The sequence below is a fragment of the Bacillus rossius genome, chromosome 17, assembly GCF_032445375.1.
Source record: "Bacillus rossius redtenbacheri isolate Brsri chromosome 17, Brsri_v3, whole genome shotgun sequence".
NCBI lineage: Eukaryota > Metazoa > Arthropoda > Insecta > Phasmatodea > Bacillidae > Bacillus > Bacillus rossius.
Window position 1 is genome coordinate 9,594,908 of NC_086344.1, and position 11,104 is coordinate 9,606,011.

General features: G+C 34.3%; 1 long non-coding RNA gene across 1 annotated transcript; it reads left to right on the forward strand.

Annotated features, from left to right (window-relative positions):
• Positions 1-5,018: 5,018 nt before the first annotated feature.
• Positions 5,019-6,587, forward strand: LOC134540875 (uncharacterized). The gene is made up of 2 exons (XR_010076525.1): positions 5,019-5,150; positions 6,383-6,587. It is a non-coding gene; the product is annotated as an uncharacterized LOC134540875 (long non-coding RNA).
• The last annotated feature ends 4,517 nt before the right edge of the window (positions 6,588-11,104 follow it).

The window sequence follows — 11,104 nt, forward strand, 5'->3', positions numbered from 1 at the left end:
AGAGCGAACTTCAGCCCAGTAAGGTAACTGGCTACGTAAAAAAATGTATGTACTATAATTAAAATATTAAATTAATATTTAAAAACCATAATTTAAATTTTATCATGAGCTAAAATAGCCTCCAAAATGTTTAATACTCTCTGTCTAACAACTTAACTTGTTAAAAATACTTAGCTAACATCAAAAATTACAGCAGGTATTTCGCTGCCTTAAAAAATGTGAGTACTAACAATAAAAACTAAAGTTATAGATCTAACCATCATACAAATTGTACCAGAGATCGATTAACAGAACTGTGTTGTTTTACTTTACTTCTGTAAAAAAATCCTACCTTCTTAAAAATTATTGGATATCTTCTAAAAATACAGTAGGTCTTTCGTTACCTTAAGAAATGTGTGAACTATCAACAAAAACTAAAGAGTGCGAACCATCATACACATTTTACCAGATGCTCGAATTGCCTCTAATGTGTTGTTTTTATGCTTTCTGCATAGCATCCTACCTTTTTAATAATACTTGACCAGTATCATTAAAAATTATGTGTACTATCAATAAAAACATTTTTATATTTAAAAAACAATCATTCACATTTAACCATAGGTATTGTTTATATGATTACTGTTAAATACATACCTTCTTAAAAATTATTGCATAATTCAAATATTCAGTAGGGTTATCACCACACTAAAAATGTACGTAATATTAATAAAAACAAAATTTTGAGTGCAAAATAACATATACATTTCACCAGAGGCTAAAATAGCCTTCAAATGTGTTATTTCAATAATTCTATCAATAAAATTTCCTTATCAAAACTAGTTTATTATTTCTAAAAAAAAAAAAAAATACAGCAGGTATGTCGCTACCTTACAAAATATGTGCTCTCTAAATAAAATCTTCATTAAGATTCAAGCCATCATACATATTTTAGCAGAGGCTCGAATAGCCTATAATGTTTAGTTTTTATGATTTCCGGAAAAATCCAATCTTTAAAAACTCTTGGCTTACTTTTAAAAATACAGCAGGAGGTTTGCTACATTAAAAAATATATATACTAGAAATAAAAAGTGCGAACCATCACTCTAATTTACGAGAGGGTCACAATCACAAAAATGATTAATTCAATGGTCTAATGCAAATCCTCCGCATTAAAAATAAACTATGTGACTAAAAATTATATAAGATAATTCGATACCTTCATACATTTGTGTAATATCAAATAAAATTAAATTTAGAGCGCGAACCATAATACAAATTTTACAAGAGGCTCGAATACTCTAATATGTTATCATGATTTCTAACAACCTAACTTTTAAAAATACTTGGCTGACATCTATATACAGCAGGTAATTTGCTATATTAAAAAATATCAGTACTATTAATAAATCTAAATTTAAATTGCGAACCATCATATAAATTTTACCAGAGGCTCGAATAGCCTCTAATTCTTTGTTTTTATGCTTTCTGTCAAATATCTACCTTTATAAAAATAGTTGGCTAACTTCAAAAAACATTGCAGGTATGTCGTTCCCTGAAAAAAGTATTGAATATCGATAAAAAAAAATAAGAGTGCGATTCATCACATACATTTTACCAGAGGCTTGAATAGCCTCTAATGTTTGGTCTTTATGCTTTCTGTCAAACAACCTATCTTTTTTAAAATAAAAAAAACTTGGCTAACATCTAAAAATACAGAAGGTATTATTCTACATTTTATACATATATATATATATATATATATATATATATATTTATGTGTGTGTGTGTGTGTGCCAACATTAAAACTAAATTTAAAGTGCGAGCCATCATACACATTTTAACAGAGGCTCATAGAGCCTCAAAAAACCTACCTTCTTAAAATGAAAGGACTCATATGCTTCCTGGAAGTCGTTCGTGTAGATAAGGACGTGCGGCCTCTGTAGCGCGGTCGCGGCAGACTGAAACGAGCGACGGATCAGGACGTCGATGACAGGGCGCGAGCAGGTAGGGAGGACCGCCTCCCCTCACCGCCGAGTCAGTATCCCGTGCTCGCACGCCTCCTGTCCCGCGGAAGCCCGGTGATGCGTGCGCGGCCGTGCGCGACTGTCTGTGCCTTCTGTGAAGTCACTCTGCGCCGAGCAGCTGTCCCGCGGTTGCTGCGCGCCGTTCCCACGGTGCCGAGTCGTAACTGATCGCGGTGAAACGCCGTGTAACTAATCCCGGCCGTATCTCGTTGTGCCGACGTTATCACATCGCGGCGAAACCGATCCTCGTGTCTCCCGTCGCTATCTCCCGGCGTCGTCTCCCCTCGCTATCTCCCGGCGCCGTATCCCGTGACCTCCTGGCGCGCCGGCTTCCGCTGTCGCCTTGGCGTGATTCTCGCGTTTAAGTTATGAAAATAAAATAGAATTCTGTGAAATGCAAATGTTAATTAGTGAATAGTCCCGGATTGTTATAAAAGTTACAAAAACTAAATGCCACTTGCCGGCCTTAGAACTCACTCGTGCTAAATTAATTTTGATGTACTTAGAATTTTGAAAGACGTTCGAAAGTTCGTTTTTCAAAAGCCACACTAGTTGCGCGCCATTTGACGCCACTCCCGCTGCCTGTCTTAAGTTTTTTAACTTAAGTAGTTATTAATTTGAAAAGTGATCTCAGGGGTTTTAACGGGGGTTCGGCCTCGTGGCTGCAGGCAGGAGCGCGTCGTAAATCGAAACCTACCCGGGCTGTTCAGGCCACCTAGGACGCCTTACAAATAAATAAATAAACTGGTTAACACGACACTGCACTTTATTGAGAACCGATACACACACTGGTCCAAGTACTGGCCGCGTCTGTTGTCTGACCGTCGCGGCACGCGAGTCGCTATGCGTAGATGATACGCGCGGCCAGGATAGGTTGAAAAATTGTATATGCGGACTTCTACAGTGGCCGATTATCAACGTGAAAAGCGTGGCGGATGGTCGCGGAGTTGCAATGCTGCCGCAGCTTATATAGAGATTGGCGTTATTCTGTAAGACAGCACGAGCGAATGAATGTTCTAAAGTTGGTTGCAATCTAGCATGTTGCCAGGGGTGCCCACAAGGGGGGGTAACGACGCAGACTGCGTCATTAAAATTTCAGGGGGGGGGGGGGGTTAAAAGACGAGAAAAATGTATATATTATTTACATAATTATAGCTTCTAATGTGAAAAAACGTTTCTGGTGCTTTGATAATTGAAAGGGATCTTGTAAATCAAATTGGCAACCCCGCACTTTCCTCAACAAAAGCAGTTTGGCACATGTCGGTTCAGGATAGAAATATTACCTGATATGACCAAAATTATTATTAGAAAATCAGTTTTAATTAAGGCAAAATGTGATAAAATATAATACTAAAAAGTATAATATTATAAAATAATTGAGTAAATCATTGAGAAAAATGCATAAAAAATTTCGTGGGGGGGAAAGCCATCATTAGTTTAGGGGGGGGGGGGGGGTGAGTCATAGTGTTTGGGGGGGGTGGGCACCTCTGATGTTGCAAAACATTAAAAGACCCGAAGAGTACGTAGGTCCGGTTGGATAAAACATACAAGTTCAGTCACTAAATAAACAGTTATGACGTGGTTAAAATGCACATTACAAGTTACACAATTAAATACGATGAAAGTCAGATACGTAAATTAACGAGTACGAACTCGACACACGTGGCTGACAGAGCATTCGACGATAACGATTACTTGGCTTTGGAAGCCGGAAAACTGCGCAACTTAATTACGCTGTCCTTAAACTCTGGACATGAAATTACGTAATAAATGCAAAGCTCTCTGTAGGGATAAAATGATTAGTTAACGAGTCGCACGAAATATCGTGCGACTGAGTGGGGTCGGCGCAGAGCTGGAAAAAGGATTTGAAGAACTTACACTATTGTTGAGACTTGGATGTAGCGCAAAAGTTGAGGGCTCTGCGCGCGCGTGGAGCGACCTACCACACGCATGCGCGCGCGTATTCGTTACAAAGAACGATGTTTGTTTATTAATAAAAGTATAATTTGGAAATTCGTCGTCCAAGTTTTTTACTGTTTATTAAAGGTATTGTGTGTGTAGACAAAGTTTTAGATTCGAACAGAAACAACGTAAGAAAGTATTTTTTACAAATTATAAATATGTATGTTTTTGTTTTTTATAATCGCGTATTTTCACGTTTTATCTTCTTATCTTAAAAGATATATTATAATAAAGCCGCTCTAATGAGAGTTAATTGTTTATTGGTTAACAAAAGCTGTTAATTGCGGTATCAGAAGTAACGAGTAACGATACGAAAGTAACGAGTACTAATTGTTATAGTAACGAATACATACGGGTACACATTTTTTCGTTACTTTTACACCTCTATAACTGAGCGCGAGGGCGCCCTGCGACCTCGCGCCTCGACACGTGAAGCGCGGGAAAACAGCTCCGACCAGTTTTGGACTTAAAAGACATATTTCACAATATATGATTATTGGACAATTGGACATAATTTCCCTTGAATTAATCATTTTTTAATTGTTATTAATTTGGTTGTTTTTGAGTTAAAAGAATAATTTACTAATTTAGTTTAGCGCATTGCCACACCCGGCCGGGCGCTGTCGTCGCCTTGGTGTTCGTCGCGGTGTACTTTCACTCACTCGGCGGACATCACGCTCGGGCGTGTTCGATGCACTTAAGAGTAAGTGTTGTTGTGACATAACGACCTGTGCGAACCAGAGGGAGCACCGGCGGTTGGCGTCACCTCTAATGTTTGGTTTTTATGCTATCTGTCTAACAACCTATTTTTATAAAAAGACTTGGATAACATCTAAAAATACAAAAGTATTATATATAAAGTATAAAGTATAATATAAAAAGTTATATGTACAACCAATAAAACTAAATTTAGAGTGCGAGTCATCATAAACAAATTAACACAGGCTCATAAAGCCTCAAAGTAGTTTTTTTTTTGTTTATTGCCGAAAAACCTACCTTCTTAAAAATAATCGGCTAATTCTAAAAATACTGTAGAGTTAGAACGACCTTAATAAATGTGTGTACTATCAAATAAAAACTAAATTTATAGAAAGAACATTCATACACATTTGACCAGATGTTCGAATAGCCTCTAATAAAGTTACTTTTTAAAAAATACTTAGCTAACTTTTAAAAATATAGCAGGTATGTAGCTACCTTAAAAAATGTATGTACTATCAATAAATACTACATTAATATTTTAAAAACCATCATACCTATTTTACCAGAGGCTCGAATAGCCACTAATGTGTTGTTTTTATGCTTACTGTACAAAAACCTACCATTCTAAAATAATATGATTTTTCAAATAATACAGTAGGGTTTGGCTACTTTAAGAAAATTGGTTGTGTGTAAAGTCGTTTTACGGACGATAGTTTAACGTGACGTCATATCAAAACATTGATGAAATTATTAAATACCTTTATAAATAAAATTGAATCATTTTTAATGAATTATTACTATTTTGTATGGATACAAAGGAGTGAAATGAAATCTACAATTTAATTGATACATTTACTTTTATTTGCACTCATTAATTCAAATGTTTATTAGGTACTTTAACGAAGAGATCATTTTAAATATAACTTTAATACATGTTCGCTATTTAAACTCTTCCAATCTGTGTTATTCTGTTAAGGATAGGACAATGATAGGAAAAGTAGGTAGGTAACAAATGGGAGTTTTTCAAGTTTAATGTACCTCGAAAAAATTAAATCGATGGTTGTTCCAATTGAGTGGAAGAGAGATAGATGCGGACTAAGCGTACAATGAGCGTAATGGGACACAGCGTAACTTGACAATGAGCATTATGGGACACTTTTTCGTGTGTGCAGCCGGCATTCATCCATTTATTAGACGTCATGTCAAAATGTGTGTACTACCACTAAAAACTAAATTTAGAGCGAAACTTTATCCAAATTTTACCTGTGGATCAAATCACTCAAATATTTATTTCCATGGTCTTTGTCACAAAACCTACTCATTAAAAAACTTTCGTAACTTTAAAAATTATATAATATAATTCTGTACCTTTATACATGTGTATACTATGAACTAAAAATAAATTTACGAGTGCGAACCATAATACAAATTTTCCCAGAGGCTTTAATAGCTATTTATATGTGATTTTTTAGGTTTCTGTCTTCAAACTTTCTTCTTTTAACTTTTTAAGGGGTGCGATGCTTTACTAAACACAGTTGCTAAGTTTCTTTAATCCTGTTTGTACAAAACCTTAGATTATGTAACCTACCTTAAACTCTTATGCTCTTTTTTCCCATTTCTCTTCTTCCTCTTGTTTGTGTGAGCCAGCTGTGTATCATGTAAACTCACAAATCTCATGTGTTGTATAAAGTTACCTTACATTAAACTTTTTTCAGGTGCTGAAAACCATTCCCATGGATCGAGTGAACATCAACGTGATTGGTGTGCAGTGGCATGAAACCCGTGCAGACTAACTATGACTTGGCTAATAAAACTAGTCAAATGTCTCTTCTATGACCTTCGGGAATAACGACACTCAAAAGTAACGCCCTTTTTGGGTAATTGTACAAAATTATGCCCAAAAAATATTTAATTTATTTATTTGGCTTTGTTTAGTGCATTTAAGGTTTGTATGCCTTCTCTTACACAGAATCATATGACAACAACAAAGTATAATAAGTTATATCTAGCAATCAAACATGAAAAATCATATACAAAATTCCAAATTCCAATTACTACTGATAACTAAACATGCATTTGTTTTTATTTTATAACACTTTTCAGCTGTAAGAGGTATTATTTTTTAGCTGAAAGAGGTGTCATTATTTCTCAAGTATTTTGCATATTAATGTCAATATTTAACTAAATATTTACCTTTTTCTTATAAAAATATCAATAAGACACAGATAAGCTGCACAGTACTACTGCGTATTGGTATTGCTAGTACTGGTAGTGCATAGTATTACACCATTGTGAAAAAACAGTATTTACCAAAACCATAATTCAATTTCTCATTATGCTCAATAATGTAAAAGTTTGAAGTGCCCACTTTAGCAATTTTTACTTTTATTAGGCAAATACAACTGCAAGAAGTAAACAAATATTGAAGCTTGTAGAGTTTTAAGCCATTTTAAAAATATTTATCTTGTTAGTGGAGGCTGTGCGTACAAGTACAACCATTATCCATCGTATTTCAGGGAACAAACACAAAATTAAGGTGCAGTGGGTAAACGTGAGGTATATATTTGCTTTAGGGTTGACCTAACTTCAAAAAGATTAAGAAATAAAAATACCTAACAAAAAAAAGTACTGCTTAATGAATCATTCTTTTTTCCCAGGATTCTTTCGATGTATTTACTGATCTTTAACCATTCATTGGAAGTTTTCACTCATTATAAAGACTTTCATGATCACAGGCTTAGTAAATATCACAATTCATATTTAAATATCAATTTCACAGTATTCTGAGGTTTTGGAAGTGGATTTTCTGTGTTTTTTAAAAGTTAGAAATTCATGTTTTCGGGAGAGAAAAAAAAAGGGACAGAAATTCAAATTATCACAAATGCCATTATTGCATGTTCCTACTGATAAAACATCTACCTAATAACATCCAAGTTCAGTACTAACATAAACCAATAAAATATTTTTTTCTGTTTGTTTAAAATAATGTAACAGCTCCGCTTCAGTACAATATTTTCTTCTAATTACCTTCAATTTCATGTACTTCATTTAACAATCAGTGTCACTGATTTGAGGAAGTTGTTTCAAACTGAATGTTGTATTTTGTTCTCAATTTTATATTGGTTTTCTGAGGGGTATAGGGTAGTAGTAAAAGGCAAACTTTTTCATTACTTTTGACATGCAGATTAACAATCAGCCTTTCATAACCACATTAATCCTCTGCGTCACAAAAATGTAATGGGATAGAAGGGTGATACCCTTAATTATTTCCATTAAATAATTTTTAATTCTGCAATAAGATTTGCTGTGTCTGTAGAACTTTGTTCAATTAGACATTACCCAGATGCTTGCCATTTCATCGTAAATAATTTCTTTATTATTTAAAAAAAACTGCATGTTCACCTGCAACTCCAAAGGCTTGTTACCAGTGTTGGGAAGCACTTTAGATAGGCCTGTGCAATCAGTTGTTTAGTTCAAATCGAATACAAATGCCAAATTATTCTCGAATATCAATGTTGAATTTTAGTAGTAAGATTGACAGTAGTGTCGTGGATTTTGGGAAATTAGACAAATGATACTGATACTAAAGTGAAAGGCTGATTTGGTTAAGTAACCTTCAATTATATGGAAAATGTTTAAATATTTAAATAATGATATAAAAAATGATTTAATTACAGTAGACTCCCGATTATCCGGGGTAATGACTGGCCAGGGGCCCACGGATAATCGAAAAACACGGTTAAAGCGATGACGGAGGAAAAAATGATTTAATTAAATTTTTTTTATCCCGAGTGTCGATACTAACACTTTAACACCCGCCCCTCATAGCAACGTCCAAATTCGTTTCAGTAAAACATTGCACTAATAATAAAACAGCGATTAAACAACGTATATTTAAATTACAAAAAAATATTGAAGTCCAAATTTAAAATTTAAAAAATCATGAAACGCTTTGTTTACATAATATGGCTAGACATTCCTAAGTAGGCGCTAAAAACATTTCAGTTACAAAATAATAATGCTTTTAATATACAAGATATATTTGATTTCTAATAGGATTTCAAAATAACATAAAAACTTGAGTGTGTTGTATTATAACAAAAAATTATTTAACCTGTTAACGTAATTCCCGACTCTGTTTACAAAGTGCGTTACTGCCTTGATAAGCCACTAGCGCAGCCTGTTTAAATGTCGAGTACCACTCGTTTGCATTTATTAGACATTACTGTCAAAATATTCCTACAGAAAACAATACCACACAAAGCAAATGCTGACTTAAATCTACGCGAGCCAGTATCAGTCGCGTGAGTCATGCAGCAGCGGCGCCGCGTCTGCGCTAACCTGAGCCCGGTTCACAAGGTCGCGTGGAACTCAAGCGCGCACGGTTAACAGGGGTGCGTTTGTGATTGCTCCTGCTGTTTTGAAGTTCATGACGCATATTAATACTTACCAACTATGCATGTAACGTGTTTGACAGCATTATTCGTCAAGAACCACAGCATAAGATGCTCAGTCACATCAATAAATTACAAATAAAAAAAAAACCAAAAAGTTATTTTCGTTTTTATGGTTTATGGAAGTGAAATATGGCACGGTTAATCCGAAAACCTGATAATCCGCACCCGGATAATCGGGAGTCTACTGTATACAGCTAACCTAACTTAATCTAACCTAATCAACCAACCTTTAATTCCAGTTCATATTTGTCTTATTTTCCAGTTCTGCTACTATACATATTGATCCAGAAAATATTTTCAAACTGCATAATACCATGAAATCTGATGTATCTATTCACGAAATACTTGAATAATTTTTAATGTGGTATTCCAAAATCAGTTATTAAATGAGTTCAAATTTACATTTTTAACCCTAGTTAAACATGCATTTTCATTGATTATGGTAGCCAGGTAACCAGCATTTTAGTACAGCAATATTTGAAAAAAATTATTTCCGCTAATTTCATCTGAAATAATTATTTACTTTTTTTTTTAATATATATTTTTTGTCGCATCAAATTTGTCATGAATACATACAGCAAGTAAGCTGCTACAGTGTCGCATAGTATTAGATCAACTGCGAATTTCAATTTATAAGCCACTCAAACTATGGCATTTTTGAATGATTCACGTGATTTTTCCATCACTGTTTTTATTAAGACTGAAAAACAACTTTGAATACTTGTTGCAAGGTCAAAACAACAAAACATCAAAAAAGGGTATTTATATCATACAAATGACTGAACCCCAACAGTGAACGTTGATATAAGACAAACTCACTACGAATTCTGTCGAATATTCATAAGCAAACAAATATTTGTTATTACGAAGTGTTAGTATTAGAGGTAGAATTGAATATGAGTAGTTTAGTTTATTATTCATGTTTGAACATTCGCACAGGCCTCAATTAAGACCATATGTCATACATACATATTTCAACTTGTTACGTGATGAATCTGCAGGAAAAGTTTGTCGATCGAATTCAGAATCGTCTTGTTTATAAATGTATCTATCTTTAGTGTACTTGAAATAATTTATTGTAAAAATACTGGTCCAAGAACAGCAAGAAGTAATTTTATTAGAGCTGTGCCGATACAAATTGGCAGAAGCTGATTTGGCCGATATTTAGTTCAATTGGTGTTACTGCCGGTTCACGATGCACTTTTTAATTTTTGGCCAATATTATTGAAAAATTAAAGTGCCTGTCATGACCTAAAATTCTATCAGTGCCCTTTTCCCTTTTCTTACTACATACTTTGAACATTATTTATTATCTACGTGTGCCAGCCGTTCATATCAAACTAACATCCCATGCTTTATTTAGAGCATTGCTACCACTACAAACAGACAATACCAACTGCTTAAACGGCAAAGAAATGTTCGTAAAATTGTGACAGAGACATTTTAAAATTAACTTAAGTAAAGTTTTAAAAATTGAATTTTAAAAAAAAATCAAATATTATAGGCCTACATGTAACGTAAATTACTTTAACTTAACTGTTTCCCGAGCAAAGGAACCACATGAAATGCATTTCCCTATAAATGTTAGGTACCATAAATTTTCGCAGCTGCACGCGCTAAGGTGGTATTGGAATTCCCATTCTTGAATTGTAAACATGTACAAAGTCTGATAATTTGACACATTTTAGATTCATTTTTCTTTAACTTTGTAATTAGTGAATCAGTATATTTCATAGTTACCTGTTAATAAGTAATCTTACTTTATATAATTATGTATTAAATAATTAAATTGTCAGCCTCAATCAGTAGAGACCGGAAAAATTTGCGAATTCATTTCGCGATAGGCTAAAATATAAATAGTTATACCTCAGTGCTGCCTCTGCTATTGGCTCACAACTCACCTGGATGACTCTGGGCCAATGAGAAACACACAACCAAAGCTTTATACGAATCACAGGCTGCAACGTTGGGACGTCTCAC